This window comes from Telopea speciosissima, chromosome 11 (assembly GCF_018873765.1).
Source record: "Telopea speciosissima isolate NSW1024214 ecotype Mountain lineage chromosome 11, Tspe_v1, whole genome shotgun sequence".
Classification (NCBI taxonomy): Eukaryota; Viridiplantae; Streptophyta; class Magnoliopsida; order Proteales; family Proteaceae; genus Telopea; species Telopea speciosissima.
This window is the reverse complement of record NC_057926.1, coordinates 41,996,889-42,015,995: the sequence shown is the minus strand read 5'-3', so window position 1 is coordinate 42,015,995 and position 19,107 is coordinate 41,996,889. Positions and strand designations below refer to the sequence as shown.

Below are 19,107 nucleotides of genomic sequence, written 5' to 3'. Positions count from 1 at the left end.
TCTGTCTAAGAGTTTGGCCTACACCAACACTTCCATGTGTCTATCTCTATCCTCCTCAAAATAAGGGGCAGAGGTGTCTTTTCATATGGGGAGGACAGAGATAAACACATGGGATTTCTGGTGTAGGCAATAAACCACAGTTCCGGATAGAGTTATTGCTCCCTTTTTTTTATTTGTTTTTATTTCTATAATCTTTTTGATAACTAATATTTCTATAATCTAGAGAATACAAAACATGTGTCATGGCTAATCTACAAAACTCAAGAGACTTTTTCTTGCTAAAGATCAGCAGGATTATATTAAAGACGAAGAAAAAAAGAATACAAGAAAAATATGCCCAGGCATCCCCAGACAAGGACAGATACAAAAAGCTAAGGCTCAAGGCCTACAGCCAAAAGAAAAGAGCCAAAACAACTAACGCTGAACACCCCAAGCCCCACAGGAAGCACTAATCAAATCTAAATCAGGACCTGCCTTTTGCATCATCAGATAAAATTCTCCAGACAGACGAAGCGAAATCTAAAACCCAAGGAGATGACACTCCACTCTTAGCCGCAAGCTTAGCGAGGAAATCCGCTGCCGGATTTGCTTCACGAAAACAATGGGATATCTTCCAAAGGATTGAACAAAGATAAGGCTGCAAGCCTAACCATTGTTGCCTAACGAACCAAGGGATCGAACTTGCATGGAGGGATCTCACGACTGACATGGAGTCACATTCCACCCATAACCGAGTCACCCCCATTTCCTTAGCTCTCAACAAACCATGCATCAAGGCCATGAACTCAGCCACATAGTTAGACTTTGTGCCAAGGAAGAAATTGTAAGCTGACACCAAAGTTGCTCGATCATCTCTAAGAATACCACCAGCCCCGGCCCTACCTGGGTTTCCAAACGAACAACCATCCGTGTTAAGCTTCACCCATCCTCTAGGGGGTTAAACCATCGCACTTCTGTAATGACTTGAGCAGGCTTTGAAATCACAGGAATGTCTAGACTTCTAGCACAAGATAGATCAAGTACAAACGAGACCGGGTAGGAAAATTCCCTTGAAATTTCCCTCAGAGACACAAGGAAAGTGGAGAAAATATCATCCAGACCTTTGGCCTTCCCCTCAAATTTTCTGCAGTTCCGTTCAGATCATAAGCAATACGGAATTAGAACCACACCGGACAACCAAGCATCTCTCATGGGAGCAGATCCGGCTTTCCTTTTCCACCACCCAAAGAACTCCAAAAGGGTCAAGGGACCCAACCATTGAACATGAAAGAGAAATAAAAACCTGTCCCAAAGACCATGAGCAAGTGGGCATACCAGAAAAATATGCACATCCGATTCCACTTGGGCCTTACAAAATTCACAACGAGTAGCCAGGGAAACCCCTTTGCTAGATAGCGCCATGTCCGTGGGCGTTTTACCCTGCAGCAACTGCCAAGCAAAGCATGAATGCCTTGGTAAAAGAAACTTATTCCACACCAAGCTGCACCAAGGGACTTGAGGCCCTTTCTTCGTAAGCATCTCCCAAGCAAATTTAACAGAGAACACCCCCGAGGGGGTAATACCCCAAGAACAGGAATCCGACAAACCCTAACTGGGCAGAATAATGCCATTTATCATGGCAAAGATATCATTCAGAAAAAATGATCGGATCTGAGGGAGGGACCATGAGCCATCAACAATGAAGTCCGAAACCTAGGCATTTTTGTCCAAAAAGAGATTCGCACCTAGACCAGAGGTAACGGCAATCGATTCACTTCCTAGCCAACAATCCTTCCAAAAGCTGACAGATTGCCATTACCAATAATCCACCTTTCCTGCTGAATTACAAAGTCCCATACTTTGCGGATACCAGGTAAAATCGAGGAGGACAGGGAGAGAGGCTTTAAGTAGCCATCGGAGGAGGGGAACCTTGATCGCATGAATTTACAAACCATGGAATCATCATGCCAAATCAACCAAGCTAACTTACAAAGCAAAGCCTTGTTAATGTACCGAAGACGACGGATGCCCAACCCTCCTTCCGCTTTAGGCATGCAAATAGCGTCCCACTTGACTGTCACAACTCTTCTAGCCTCGATGTCACCCGACCAAATAAAATTTTGGATCCACCCCTCCATAAGGGAAACAAGGGAGGAGGACCACCAATAAATGAAAAAGATGTGAACCGAAAGACTAAGCATCACAGACCTAACAAGCTCCACTCTACCTGCAAAAGATAGAAGCTTGCCTTTTCAACCTGATAGGCGCTGCTTAAACTTATCAACCAGCGGCATAATTTTCTCCCTAGTAACCCTTCCCTTAAAGATCTCTGCACCCAAGTATCTTGTAGGGAGGTTACACAAGGGGATCTTGAGCAAATCCGAGATCTGCCGTCTTCTAGAAGGGGTGATAGCACCACAGAAGAGTTTGCTTTTTTCAAGATTGAATTTTTGCCCTGAAAAATCTTGATATTTTTTCAGAAAGGAGTGTAGCTCCTTGATGTATCTGAGAGAATCATTCATAAAAATAAAAACATCGTCAGCAAATAATAGGTGCCCTGGAGTAGGGACACCCCTGGGGCCTCTCAAGGGGAGGACCTTGTTTTCCTCCACAAGCCGGTTCAACCCTAGCTCTGCAAAGGACTTCCTCCGCCAGAATGAATAATAAGGGGGAGAGTGGGTCACCTTGACGCAGCCCTTTTTCCACTCCAAAAAAAACAACTGGACCTCCATTTATAAGGACAGAGATCCTAGTAGACGACAACAAAGTGTGAAGCCACAGAATCCAGCGGTCACTGAAACCAAATTTACGCAAAACCAAGAAAAGGAACTTCCAAGCAAGAGAGTCATAGGCTTTCTATACATCCAACTTTAGACCAATACCACCACCCCTGACCGTCTTGTGCATGAGGTTACTTAGTTCAGATGCCAAGCAAATATTGGTGGAAATAACTTTGCCTGTCTGAAACGCACCCTGCTCCTCTGAAACCAGGCGAGGGAGAAACACCTCCAATCTGTTTGCCAAGATTTTAGTGATAATTTTGCAAAAAAAATTCCCCATGCAAATAGGACGAAATTTATCCAGGGATATAGCATTCTCCACCTTAGGAATAAGGGTAATAAAGCAATTATTGACCCCTTTAGGCATAACTCCCTCCCTGAAGAAATTAACCACCGCTTTCCCCACATCGCTACCCACCACATCCCAGCACCGTCTAAAGAAAGAGCCATGAAAACCATCCGGACCAAGCGAGCTGTCCGGGTCAAGGTCCCACACCGCTGTCTTCACTTCATCAAGGCCCGGAACTAGGTCCAAAACAGCCCTATCCTCCACACCCAACACCTGGGGGATGACATCTAAGATATCTAAGTGCTCAGTAAGAGGAACCTCCTTATGAAAATCTTCAAAGTACTTGCTCACAAAATCAGCCACAACTGAGGGATCTGACACAAGAGCACCATCTCTCATTTTAAGGCATTTAATCTGATTCTTAGCTCTCCTTATAATTGTCGAGAGGTGAAAGAATTTGGAGCTGCGATCACCCTCTTTAAGCCATTTATTTCTGGATTTTTCTTTCCAAATCCATAGTTATTCAAAGCTGACAGGTATCTAGTTTTGGCATCTGCTTCCCGCCCATATAAGAAATCATTTACACCATAGGTATCCATAGTATCTTGCACCTCCTCTAAATCAAATTTCGCTTCCTTCACAGCCAAAATGAGATTTGGGAAAGCTTCACGGGCCCATTCTCTCAAAACCGATTTGAGTCTCTTCAATTTCTGGCTTAAGATAAAAATAGGAGAACCTCTCACCGGCTGCCTCCAGGACTGTTTTACCACCTCTAGGAAATCAGGTTTATCCATCCAGAAAAACTCAAGAGACTTGAAAAACGATAAATTGCTTATAAAATCCTATCCAAATTCAGAAAACATCAACCCTCCACTCCAAGTCTTCCAATCACTGAAAAGCAAAGGTGAAGCACTTTAAAATTCTATCATAGTTAAAAGTTTGAGACAAAAGTTACATGTAAAATTCAGCACATTTATCGAACATTCCTTATAATAAAGGCATGTGTTATGACTAAGAATACCATAATGTTAACCAAGGCAAACCTTTTAACAAATAAGAAAAGTCTTCAGCAACTACAATTTTGGTTAACTACAGATAATTTAACACGAATATTTCTCTATCTTATTATTGGAGGGATTTCAATAGAGGAAACAGCTAAACCAAAAGTAAGTTAACCTATCTCAATGGCTTACACCTTCAACCCCATCATCATTTTACAATTAATTAATCCATTAGTCCAATCTCTCCATTTCTTTCTCACATTTGGGTCCCTAATCTTTGAATAAAACCCAACATAGAAAAAACAAGACCTAACAGAAGTGAAAGATATGCTCCTTGTCTCCCTTCTCTTCAGCTATTTTTCTTGATATTATGATTTTAAACGTATTCAAATTCTTTCATAGTTGGTATGATGACTCTAACATATGAAACAGACTTTTAGCCAATTCTATTTATGATCTACATCTTGAAAAAGATCAGAAATGTATCTAATTACTGTTCAAATAAATGATGTTGCTTTGATGTCCTCTTGAATTCTCAAATATTCTCATTTCTTAGTTTCCCAAATTAGTAATTAGGACTTTGTCTTACAATGATCTGCACCTCTTATTATTGATTTTGATTCATGAACCACCAAACAGAGAGTACATCTAAAAAGGATAACATTCATAGTTTTATTAAGACACCCACTGATGCATATGCTATTTGATCAACTATTCTCTAAAATACATTTAACAGAAAATGAATACAAGAAGTTCCACTTCAAAGGCTAGCAAGCAAAATAAACTTCTTGGTTTCAAAATCCAAATATGCAAAAAAAAACACTCATGAAATCATTCATTCTTTCACAATAGAGCACATCTGGGTATCTATCCAGGGGCAGATGCGTCATCTCATGGTGCCTTGTGAGAGGGTGTAGGAAACACCACCAAGTAGAGATCTTTTTCCCATATACCTATATCTATATATATTATCTTTTATCTTATAATGTATCGGTGGAATCGTTGTATTGTATCTTCTTGTTCTATTAATTAAGGTTTGATGTTTATCAATAATAATAATCATATGGCCACCTTGTAAAATATTTTTCTCATGTATTTATACTATTTAACGGTTTAATCCTATTTTTGTTCCTCTTTTAAGTTTTTAAATCAACTTTTGTTGGGTAATTGTATTACAATTCCTTACAAATAATTGAAACAACACGAATTGCAATACAATAGATTAAGCAGAAGAAATTAGGCTTGACCTTTGGCTGAAATGAGAAGATCAAAGTTTGGATTTGATGTAGAACCACACCCGCAATAACTTGAACAAGCTTGAGGTTGAATCACACTTGTGGTGCTACCTTTAAGGTAATTGATGCCTCCTACTGCCAAGGAGTGTTCTGCACCATTATCCCAAGATAAAACAACTTCCAACTAAAAGATGAAGCAGTCCTTCTAGTCCCTTGAAGGAGCCAAGAGCTTCAATACAGCAACCCTCTAACACACTTAGAAGAAAAGAGAGAGAGAAAATAATATTCTTAGTGATTGCTAAGTATGGGTATGAACATGTATACAAAGATATCTCTTACAAAGCAATTGGTTGGGTTTATATAGACCCAAGACCAATCCTTGCACTCCCTTGGAATTCCCAAAAATAATCATTCACTTATGACCAAATTGAAGAATAAGATTTATGGACATGAATATAGACATGAATTGGAGGTTAATTCCAAATTCATGGTCATTCCCCACTAAGGGTCATGAATGACCTTAAAATTCATTCATTCTCCACTAAGACCATAAAGGCCTTAAAACCCCATAAGGGGTCATTTTCCACTAAGGACCATAAAAGCCTTAATACCCCATAAAGGGAGAGACATAACCTATGGCCATGAATTGAGAAATCAATCTCATTCAATAACCTTGACCCACCTTCCCACTCATGATAGTGACCATAAATAGACTTTAGGGTACCCATAGAATGTTACAACCTTTGGAATTACTTCTTTGATCACATGGGTCCCACACCATAACAAAGCAATCAAAACATTTTGAAACTTAAAATAAAATAAAATATATATTAAATATATTTAAATCTAACAACTTTAACAATGATTTTGTTACAATGTAAATCTCTATATATATGTTTGATTACATTGATGGATATAAATACACAAGAGTGTCATCTAACATGACAATATCTAAACAAGGAAACTCAATACAAAGAGAAAGAAATAAAAAATTTGTTACATGCATGGGTTGGTGGATGACCGGTTTGGTTGGGATTAAGGAGTGTTTTATTTAACTTTGTAATAAGTTATTGTATGTGAGTAGGAGTTATGGTAACTAGGTATGTTATGTCATTGCATGTGAGTAGGAAACGTGGTACGAGTGGTAGAAGATAAGTGTAAGGAGTTATAACTGCCACTATGTAACTCTATTTAATAGTTATATTTGAATGAGAAAGCACCGATATTATCACCCAACAATTTTTCTATTGAGAAAGAGGATATACACCTCCCAATTACGACAGGACGTCATTGCTTCATCAGTAAAGCAAAAACCTATCATATTCTCTCTCTCTCTCTCTCTCTCTCTCTCGTTTTGTTTTTTTTTTTTTTAAATTATCTTGCACGTAACAAAAATTTACTGAAAATTTACACAATGTTACAGCTAACATCACTTTCAAACTCAAAATGGTGAAAACCATTTGAAGTTTCGATTTTAAGAATCGATGACGTAAAAAAGTATGAACCTTGATGAAAATATCCGCTAGTTGATATTTGGAGGAGACATATGGCAAGAGAAGTATTCTTTAAGAAAAATGATGATGAACAAAGTGATGAGTGACGACAGACTGACGACGGGTGATAAGTTGATGATTGACAAGGAATTCCAGATGTAATTCAATGGAGCAGGGGATTTTGACGGTTTAGGCGTTGGGCTCACGTTTACATACGTGAATGTACGAGAACAGCTCACAACTGTTCAGATGGAATCCACTCCATGTGGGTTCCACAGGGTAAATTCCATCTGAATGACTATGAGCCGTTCTCGTACGTTCATTTACGTGAACATGAACCTTACTCACGGTTCAAGGGATTCCAACCAGTCAAGGGTGGTTTCCAAGTGTGAGTTAGGTTCAAGTGGGGTAATAGAACTAAGAAAGAGACTTTAGGTGGGTTCAAGTGGGTTTAAATGGGTTTAAGTGGGTTCAAGAGGGTGGGTAAGGTTGGCCCACATAGACCCGAGGCCAAAGTGTATCTTTGGTTATATCAAGAATATTTGAATGTTGATTCACCTAAAAGAATATTTGAATGTTCGGTGCAAGACCTTAGTTAGTAAATACGTGTATTATATGCATATCCAAATTTTTAAACGTATAATACTCCCGTCCCCATATTTTCCCTTATTTTTATAAAAAAATGCGTTTTTTCATCGATCGAGTATTATATTCGTATAATACGCATATTATATGTATTATAAATTTTTTTTTAAATTAAAAAAAAATATACCTAAAAGATTAGAATTTAGGGAAATGATTTCACTTTCCCTTTCGTCCCTTTCGATTTGCGTTGAACATCCAACCGTAGCAGGCAACAGTAGCCGCCCTCCATCTCCAATCATCCTCCCCATCTCCGTTCAACAAAGCGGCACTTAAGTCTTGTACTCTCCTCTTGTTTCTCTGGTCTTTGAACTTTGTTGGTGGTAGTGAAACAAATGAATCTGGTGTGATATTAGCGAGAACAGCTCAATCTCTATTCTATTTTATTCTTGTTTTTCTGTCTCTTGTAGCTAATGTGTACAGTGGAGATCCATATCTGGAACTCTCCCTCTTGTCTTGTGTTGGTTAATTAGTGGGAAGTGGGAACTCATCCCCCTTCACAAGAACACATCTGATTAAAAATATATGATTATCTCATTGTAGATAATAAGAAATGTAATGTTGGAAGAATGATTTAATGATAAGGTAATCAACTTGCTCATCTCATTTTCAGACAATCTACATTCATTTCTTGTAGATTATTGATATTTTGGTATGTTAAATGATAATCTTAGAGATGTTATATAGTATATTATATTATTGTGTTTATTTTAGTTCATAAAATCATGATATTATTTTGTTTATTAGGTGATGAATGCATGTTATATAATGAATATATGTCCGTTTTTTTAAAAGTATTATTGTCATCTATGTCGTATTATACCCATATTAAACGCGTATCATATTATTACCATATGCATTTTATGAAGCCGAATTTTTGAAAAATATTACTATCGTCTAATCCATTTAATTGCCGTACGTATCCATTCCCGTTCAATTGTCGTTCCCGAACTTTCTAACTAAGTGCAAGACTGCTAGTCTGTGTTTGCATTTCTTTGATTTCTAATTTTTTACGCTTTTTGGGGGTTCTTACTTTTCTATTTCTAAACAGCCGTCTTTATAATAACAAGAATATTTCCTCTGCAACGACTTATAGCCACCAGAGTTGATCTCCTCCACACACCCATAAAAATCACGTGTGTCTCTACAGTTTGGGAGATATTAGGGAGGGAGGGCCCTACCCTATATTTATAGGACTCTATGGTGAAGAGAGAGGCAAAGAGAGGGTAGGTAGGATTTGACTACCTCTGTCTGCCTAATTTGAATTAGTCTTTATTAATATCGAATGTTTGAATGTTTAACATATTAAGTTGAAAACTTGATATCTCATTAACCTGTACACTTACCGGGCAATAGGGTTAAGTCTTGCATTTCTTTGACATCTAATCGTTTATGTGTTGTATTCCACGGGCTATGAACAATATTGCAGATGCCCTAACTACAAAGGTATTGTCCATCATATGTAGGATAGAGTGGCTGCATTTCATGCCGTAGTTCTCTAGACTTTGTGAATTTAAAGCCATAGGTTGTACACATGATTATCATCATCAGTAAATTCTTTTTCTACCAAACATAAAAGAAATTCTTTTATGTCTTTTGGGGTTCTTACACTTCTTTTTCTTTAGGGTAATTAACAATGGAAAGCGATGTAATAAGAATCACATGCGCGTGCGACAGTGTAGGTATCATCTATTGTCATGTTTGTTACGTCAATTAAGATCAGTAAATTTTTTTTTTGTTAAGATCACAAAAATTTCAATAAAGTTGCTCATAGTTTTAAATTTTGAATACAAAGTATAAACACTTTTGAAACTAAAAAAATATTTTTTCTGATATTTGATTGGCCGACCTAAAGATTTGGTGTCATGGGGAGCATGAGATTAGCATTTCAATAGCATTAAATAAATATGTGCCAGTGTGGATATATAAGATATCGTTGTCTGGCCGCATAGCACCTGGACCAGCACGAGGGCCAATAAGAGTGTATGCAGGGGTATTAGAGCATGCATGCGATCGTAATGTACATGTCCTCTCAAAGACACTCATAGGAGAACTAATGATGTACAAAAGTATGAACTTTGGTGAAAATATAAGCTAGTTGATATTTGGAGGAGACATGTGGCAAGAGAAGTGTTCCTTGACAAAAATAGTTACGAGTGATGAATGACTATTTGACGGGTGAGAGTTGATGACCAACGGGTTTTTTTTTTTTTTAATTCTTATGGAACATGGGATTTTGACGATTTAGGGGATTCCGGACGTTTAGAGGATTCCGAGGGATTTCAGCCAATCATGGGTGGTTTCCAAGTGTGAGCTAGGTTCGAGTGGACGAAATTTTCCTACGACACTTGTAGCAAGAATGTTCAGAGGTGGCAGGCAAGGAAATGGAATAATTTACTTCTCCTATGGGTTCATAAATACCCTCCTAGGTTTTTGTATTTTCTAAAATACCCTTAAGTGGGGTCTTGGAAACAACCTCTCTGAAAACAAGGGTAAAGCTATGTACATTAGACCCTCCCCAGACCTTGCTAAATGCGGGAGCTTTGTGCAGTGGGTACGACCCTTAAGTGGGGTAATAAAACTAACAAAGAGAATTTGGGTGGGTTCAAGTGGGTTTAAGTGGGTTCAAGAGGGTGGGTGAGGTTGGCCCACATAGAACCAAAGCTCAAGTGTATCTTTGGTTTTATCGAAGATTTGACTGTTGATTACCTAACAAAAATATTTGAATGTTGATTCATTAAGAGGGTCTTTTTTTTTTCTTTTCTTTTTTTCTTTTTCTTTTTTTTTTCATTAAGTTGATAATACACGGACTGTGCAAATGGGGCGAGGGCGAAGCCTTTCTAAAGTCATTTAACACACCGGTGCTAGACTGCTAGACTTTTTTTAGTTTGCATTTTTTTTTAACCTCTAATCTTGTACGACTTTTAGTAGGTTCTTAGGTTCCTATATAATAACGAGAATGGTTCTTCTGCAATGATGTTTAACCACCAGAATCGATCTCCACACCCCATTGGTCTGGAGTCTGGACTCATAATAACAATCACATGTGCATGTATCGTTCATTGTCATGTTAGGTTACATTCATTTCTTGAGTTATGTAATTCATAGTCATGAGCTTTTACGTTTCTTCAATAAATGATTTTCTTGTTCCAAAAAAAGAATGTTAGGTTACATTGATTGGAATTAGTATTTGATTTGTTTATGTTAAGGTCACCACAACTTCGATAATGCCATTTGATACATACAAGATTAAACCTTCAATGATAGAGCGACATGTGTAATAAACTCGGACGACCAAAGGTTATACACGAACAACATGCAAGTCTAAGGCCAGGAGAAAACCGTTAACCCTCAACTCTTCACGCCAAACTCTTGAGTAAGAAGCTTTGCACGTGACCAGCCAATTGGAGATCACCCATTATGCCAGCTGCAAGTATGGACAAGTTCTGTTAACCTTTCACACTCAAATCGCCCACTAGGAAACACGAAGAATATGTGACCTAGAGGACAGGGGGCTTACGCGAACATGGGACATTCCTTCAAGACCATATAAATAGGACTACGATGATTAAGGTAAGGGGTTGAATCAAATCCGATTCACTTAAACTCAATCGCTCTTGAGAACTGATACTCATCTTCCATCCCTAACTCCACAACTATTGTTTTTCTAGGATATGACTTAGGCTTTCGGAGATTCCCCCCCCCCCCCCGACCCCCGAGTCCACTCTGGCCAACTCTTCCGTTTGGTCTCTTGGCTCTTGTGTGTGCATGCACTTTTCCGACGGATCTCAACAACAACAGATTGGCGCCCATGCATCACCGCTCATAATTTGAATACAAAGTTTAAAGTTCAACACGATTTTGGTAAATAAAAAAAAGGGAAAAGTTTTCATACACGACCATGTAAGCATGCACGATCATGTCCCCTTTCACAAAGAATTGGAAAAGTCATAAACCCCCACCCATTAATAATTTTCATCATAATTGATTGGCCAACCTAACCTCTGTCGTCAAGTTATCATGAGATTAGCATTTCGATTACGTCAAAAAGTATGGACGGTGGACCTTGAAGGGATCATGTGATTCTCTTTAGATTTCTTAAACAATGATTAATTAACAGATCTCGATCATTTACCAAAAAAAGATTAATTAACAGATCTTCTTTATTAGGAAATCAGCACCCAAGTTTGAGAACTCTATTTAATTACATTAGTTTTTGTACTTACTCTTTGAGGTTTGAGTGTTTGACCAACCCTTTGATTCATATGGAATTGATCTTGGTAGGTTGCATGAGCCTGTTATCTTAATGGTTTTGTTCTCTTTAATTCGTATAATTGGGGTAGTCCATTTTATTAGATTCGTTATTAATTTGCCCATTGTCTTATATAGTCTACGTAGGATGATGATATCTCAATGTAATCATACTTATTTATATTAAGATTAATCTTTTAGAGCTAGCTTTCAATGAATAAGGTCTCGTATCTTTTGTAGGGGGAGTCCCATTACAAGAAAAGCTCTTACCGGCGGTGGTAATTTGTTTAAAAACAACCGGCAAAAGCATACAACGATAGTTTTTTGTCCATTGGAAATCTTCTACCAAATGGACCCCGTCATATTTGAGTTATGGCAGTTTAAGAGTCTGACCATGATTCTATTGTATAGTCATAGCTAGGGAAACCTATTAATTACAACGGTAATATTACCACCGTAGTATATTTTATTTAGTGATGGTCATAGTAGACTGTCGCCATAGAATAACCTCTACAGAATATCTTTTTATTAAATTTTGTTTGTTATTAATATAATTTATGGCAATAGTTTTCATGCACAACCTGCATTGAGTATAGTTGGATGACCAAAGAACCCCTTCCCCCCCCCCCCCTATAAGACAAGCTCAATGGGGAATCACCCATGCACGAGTCTTGTCCCCTAATTTTATTTTTATTAATACATACAACTCTGCGACAGTTTTCTTTCACCGTCACGAATAGTAAATGTTTTATTAAAATAAAAACCCTATGTAACCCCTACCCTCTCCGGTGACCCCCACCGCAACCACCACCCCACCCGCCTCTTCAACCTCGCCCACCCTAGCTCCCTTGCCCCTATCAGGCAGCCCAACCCATTCTACCTTGCCATGCCCCTGCCCAACCCCTCCCCTCCCCACCGCACCCCACCCCACCCCACCCCTCCCCCGCCCTTGCTTCCCCTTGTGGGATTTTTTTTTTTCATTAGAATTTCATATTTAGCGGTGGTATAAGTGTACCACCGCTAAATATATAGTAAAAGTAACTTGTGTTATTGAGGACCGCAACAAACATTCAGCAGCGGTATACTAACATCGTCTTCATATATATATATATATATATATATATATATATATATATAAAGTTTCAAGGCAGTTGTTTTGGTTTTTTTGAACCCTCTAGAGGTATATGTCTAGGTTGGCTCCTCAGTTTGTTTGTTTTTTTTTTATCTTAGCATTGGAGGGTCTTCACCAAAAAAACAAAAAAAGCGTTGGAAGGTATATCTAGGTTATTGCAGGCTCATCGTGACCTTAATATGTTTTAAGGAATAAAGTTTTCTTCGTTTTTTTTTGGATGGTAACTTTCAAACAATTAAGTAGCGAAGTAAGACGTTGCAACCTTTTTTTTTGTTTGCTCTTTGAAGATGACACAATGATAAAAATTCCCTTATTTCACATAAAATGCATTAAATATTATATTAAATAATTTTTAACTATTTGAAATCTTCTTTTTACCCTTAAATTAAATACTATATTAAATAACTTTGAAAACAAGACAAGGGATACTTGAAAGAAGATTCACAACTTAATTCACCACTTTTGGGTGACATGAAGTTGCACCCATAACTATACAATATTATTTAGCAATGTCCAATTGCCCATATGTAATTAATACTCGTTTTTCTATGAAGATATATAGGATCTAGATCGTCTATGGTGCGCTGCCCGTAGCAGCCTGAATGGTGCATAAATAGGGCACACTACAATAACCACCTTACCCCCATTTGGGCAAGGCGCTCGGGCAGGGGTAAGGCGATCATTGCAGCGTATCCTGTTTGTGCGCCGCTCAGGCCGCTACAAGTAACGCACCGTAGAGGATCAAAATTCAGATATATTCGAACCTACGCTTCACGTAACAGTTAACACGTTACAAGCTTTCTATTAAAAAACACCTTACAAGCTTGACATGCGCCACAGACAAGCACCTCCTAATTGATCAATCCTTGTAAGCTAATTAAGTTATGTTCCTCGTTAGTTGGGCCCGGACTTTCATCAAAAAAGTCTGATCCATTAACAGCCCAATAATAGTTAAGATGAAAGAAAAAAAAAAGATGTACGCAGTGCACGAGGCTTCCGCCACTGTGGGGTCTAGGGAGTATCATAATGTAGTCTTACATTTGCTTTCCTAGAGAGACTGTTTCTAGATTCAAACCCGTGACCACTTGATCACAATGGAACAACCTTTACCGTTTGCACCAAGGCCCACTCTTCCAATAATAATAGCTAAGATGTTTAGCCTCAAATTTCTTCAACACAGAATGGAGGAGGTGTTGTTAAGGGTGTCAATTTTGGGTCGATCCCATATACTAAACGGTCCCAACACTAGGATCTGGTCCATTTAAAAAATGAGACAGTTCATTTGATTCCAATTTCTTAAATGTGCTGACACTCAAAGTCTCGAACACTAAAATATAAGCGTTAACTTGTAATTTTTCTCTACAATTACGAAGTAAATCATTACATAAAGTATAACTATTATCTGGTCACGTAAGGTGGAAATCCTTGGGGTTGACACAAGGTCACACACCGCATACTACCAGGTAGCATTCTCCTTCCCTTATTAAATATTTCTTTGATAGATAAGCCCCAATGAGAGTTGAACTCATGACTTCTTAACTGTGAGGTGTTGGTCTTTAGAGGTAGCTATTAAATATTAACTAACTCTAAATATGCATCTTAAAATGGGCCCTAGTGGTTCCAATTTCAGTCAATTCCTTATTGGTCTTTCACATCTAGACTCGTTGGAAAACTCATCACATAACTGTTTCGCCCCATTTAATAATCAATCCCAAAATTAGATCCCAGAACAGCCTCATTTCATTTAATAATGATATGATTCTTTTGAGGTTTTAGTGGGTTGATTCTAAGACGATTCTAAACCTTAGGTGGATCTCATAATTTTTTGCATACAATTTCATGACATGTGTTTTTCATATAAAACAAAAAAGGAGAAAGAATGTCATCTAGTCGTGCAAAACATGCTACCCCTGCACCCTAACATTGGGGCATGCAAAATGATCTTTATACCCCTAATTATTTTCAGAGTTCTAAAGGGGTGCGACAGTTATTTCGCACACCCCTGTGTGCCAGGGTATAGCGACAGCATGCGTTGTGCAATCAAGTGGCATTCTTTTTCCAATTTATAAGAAAAAAAAAACCCTCAAATACGATATAAAAGAATTTTTCATATGAGGAGGTGATCCGGGATCGGTGGATCTGAATTATAACCCCACCAAATGCCAATGTCATTGGGAGCTGGGAGGGCGCAAAGATCAAATAAATGATCCCTTATTCTAAGTGGCGACCACGTATCCCCTTGCAATTTCATTTATTAAGATCAAATAATGATCCCCAAATCTAATTGGTGGCCACATATCTCCATGTATTTCATTATTAATGATAGATATTGTCTTTAAGATATTTTTTTCCATGTACTCAGTCTAGGAGCGTGGCTTCTACACTTAGACACAAGAAGGATCGAAATAATTGTCCAACCCCATGAAATGTGAAAATCTCATTCCTGTTGATGCTTCTACACACATTCACATTGGTCGGAAGAATTTCAAGAAAAAAATTCATAAAAATGTAGGAGAGAGATTTTGTGCACGGTACAAGATTATGCATAGACCGTTGGATAAAAATAAAGAGAGCTAGCAACACTTTGTTTCATGCTAAGGATATTGTGAGTTGTGACCATTATTGATCTGTAAGGGCATATCGAAAAAAACGATATTTTGCTATATTGTCTTCAGTCGAATCGTTATATCATCAAATTGTCACATGACATCATATTGTCAAATCGCTACCATGACACCAATCGTCTTCTCCATGGAACCCATTGCCCAAAGAAGGCCCAGGGGAGCATCTAACGGCTGGGCTGTACCGCACACATCTGGACAGCTGTTCAAATGCGCACCAGGATGTGTGCGGCCTAGCCCAGCCATTGGATGCCTCCCTGGCACTCCTTGGGCAATGGGCTCCCCGGAGAGAAGCCAGATCCTTTTAAAATGCTCAAATTACCTCTCTATTTCACTTTGGTAACTGGTTACTCCTTTTTAAAATTGTGTGGTTCAAATATAATGGTTACCTTCTTCATGTTATCATCGTACATGTAAGACAGCTTATCGTACCATGTCACTTTGCTCTTATTCTTGTTGGACAGTGGAACTCCTGGCATGGTTCCTCTTGCGCCGATATGGAATTGTGGTAATGGTAGTTAAGGGTGTAATTTAGGACCGAAATCGAAACCAAAATCAAAATGGACCGTTTAAAACCAAACCAAAATAAATCGATTCGATCTTGGTTTCTGTTAAACTGAACTGAATTATCTATTTTCAAACTGAATAAGGAATCGTATAAAATTATATTATTATTTTTTACTTTTTTAATCAAACGTGGATGATAAATTCTATTTCATTTTAATGTTTTGGAAAAAGTTTGGTGGACTATTATTGTAATAAATAAGGACTTTTTATCGGTAAAAATGTGAAAAAATTGGCACAAACATTTAAAATAAGACCTAAATTGAATATGAAACCAAATTAAAACCCACTAAGAAGCTAAATACAAAACCGAAACCAAACTGAATCAATCCAGTTTTAGTTTTGAAAATGTATTCCTATTCTCAGTTCGATTTAGTTTTGGTTCTACATTTTTTTAATCGAACCGATTGACACCCTTATGGTAGTATTGGATCCAAATTGTTGGATCTTTGTCTCCATCTTGTGCAACGATTTACTGATTACGTTCTCTGACATGTGCACCCTCATGAATTTTTCTCCTCTCAAGTTCCCTGCCCGATCAAGTGCGCATTCTTCGCCTGTATCACATACTTCTTGTCTCTAATTCCCATTTGAGACTCCCAGAACAACAACTTCTCGAAACCCCATTGCCTGAAAATGTGTAGACAAAAGGGAGAATAAACATAACCCCAGAGATAATTGTAGACATCCCAAATCCAAAACAACATCACTAACAAACAAATTATCAAACATTGAGCTTATGTAACTCCCATTTGAATCTTTGACATTCACATCAAAAGACAAATTGTACCACCATTTTGCTCTGTTTCTCGCCACTGAAGAAATAGAGAAGGAAAATCACGGGAATTATATTATCGGCCCTCTACTCTTAGTAAGTCTTTTTTTTTTTTTGGGTTGAATATACTCTTAGTAAGTCCTAGTGAAACTTTAGTTATAGTAGGATGGTTAATGAGATGGTTTATATTGATGAGTGGGAGATTCTACAAAGTAATTATTTTGAATATGTAGGTTCAATTGTAAATAAAGAAGGTGATATAGAAGATGATGTTGCTCAGAGAATTAAAATAGGATGGATGAGTGGAGAGGTGCGTTCGAGATGCTGTGTGATCAACGTATTCCTTTAAAACTTAAAGGAAAATTTTATAGGACTGCTATACAATTGACTATTGGGCAACTAAGAAGTCTCATATAGATAAACTAAGTGTAATTGAGATGATGATATTGAGATGGATGTGTAGCAAAAGTAAGAAAGATAAAGTAATTAAGGAAATGCCATATTAGAGCTGAGTTGGGAGTAGCTCTGATACATGATAAGTCATGAGAAACTCGCTTGAGGTGGCATTGTCATATTCAATGGAGGCCTTGGGATGTTCCAGCACAAAGGAGTGATTTGATCCGGATTGAAGAATCTAAAAGAACTAGGTGAAGGCCTAAAATAACCCTAGAAGTGGTGAGGAAAGACATGCATAGCTTAGGCATTGTATCATGTATGACTTCGAATATAGTTTATTAGAGAGCAAGGATACATGTATCCATCAAACTCTAATTCGCCTTGCTAGCTTGCCCCCACAGCTCCAACAGTGCTCTCATTTGCCTGCATAACTGCCCCGATGTTGTGAAACACGAAAGACAAGCTTGGCCCAAGATCCAAGTATGTAGGCCATCTATATATTCCCTAATCCTCGCAACGCTCAAGTTCTTATACAAGGATGATCCACAATAGAGATATTCATACTTACATTGGGGACAATACTTGGACTTGTTATAGGACCCTGGTTCTTACTCCAAGGTCTTCGTTCTCTCGTACCTTTTGGTGACTCGTTGTAGTAAACATAGAGATAGAGCTTTCCAACCGAGTTGTCATCGTTAGAATATACAAAGAAGGTATAGTTCACGACGACTACTGTATAAACACGACCGTAACCCTAGTTGGGTACCATTTTATAGGTCTTGGCTTCAACGGAGGGGGAGGAGCGGTTTGTTAGAGATCCACTTGCATTTGAACCAAAGACGGCTAAAGACATGAAGGGGCTTAGAGGCGATGCCTACCATGAGACCAAAAGGATCCTGTCCAGTACCCTGCCCAGGCTGCATGTGCAGCACCGGACACAATAGGTGTGAAAAGACCGCCTCACCCCTGCTCGGGCAGGGGTGAGGCGGTCTTTTCATGCCTCACTGTGTCCGACGTTGCATGTGCAGCCTGAGCAGGGTGCTGGACAGGAGCCGACTCCACCATGAGAAACGTTCTGGGACCCCCATGATAGGCACCCATTTGAACAGTAGAGAGGAATCACTATCATATGCGTAGAAGAGATTGTTTGTGTCGAGCTGTCTTCGGGCCCACACATTTGTTTCTCAGGTTCGATCAAAGCAGTTTGTTTGATTCAAACAATTATATTTTAAGTAGAGGGGTAATCTGAAAAAAAAAATTTGAAAAAGCAATAACCAGTTATCAGATGAAATAGAGGGGTAATTTGGGTAATTACTAATACCAAGGGAGAAGTAGAGGTGAAAGTTTACTTTTTTGGGGGATTAAAAAAAAAAACTACAAGTAGGAAATTTTAGTAAATATATGCTCAGTGTAGGGAGGGATCCACATCCTCTACTTCCAAAGCTTGTACTTCCATCATACTTCCATGAACTCCCAGTGCACCACCTGGCCTGACATGCATCTAACGGTTGAAATTAAAAAAATTCAAAATTTTTTGAAAACCGCATGACATCATGTTTGAACCACCTTAGACCCCAAACCAAACCCACCCGATTGGTTCGACTCATCAACCCAAACCCATTTCACTCAAACTCATACTCAGCTAGGGTTTCAAATCGATTTGGGGCCATCATCGTCTTCTTCCTCCCTTCGTTGGATGCTAAAGACGGGAGCCCTCTTGATCTAGCTTAACGCAGCTCTCCTCCACTGAAGACTCGATTCTCTCCTACTTCTGAACTCTAAGCTATCTTCCTCCCTAAACATTGAACCCTAACTATCATTGATGCCCTCTTCTTTGCTTGTATTGTGAAGCTCTGTTCGTCATTGGTCTGGGAACCCTAACTAAGGAAGCTCTGTTCGTCATTGGGAGGATAAAAATCCTTTCTCAAGCTATTCCGGTTACTCTTCTT

General features: G+C 38.5%; 1 pseudogene; it reads right to left on the bottom strand.

Annotated features, from left to right (window-relative positions):
• Positions 1-16,508: 16,508 nt before the first annotated feature.
• LOC122645118 lies at positions 16,509-18,659 on the bottom strand (annotated as a pseudogene).
• Between the last annotated feature and the right edge of the window lie 448 nt (positions 18,660-19,107).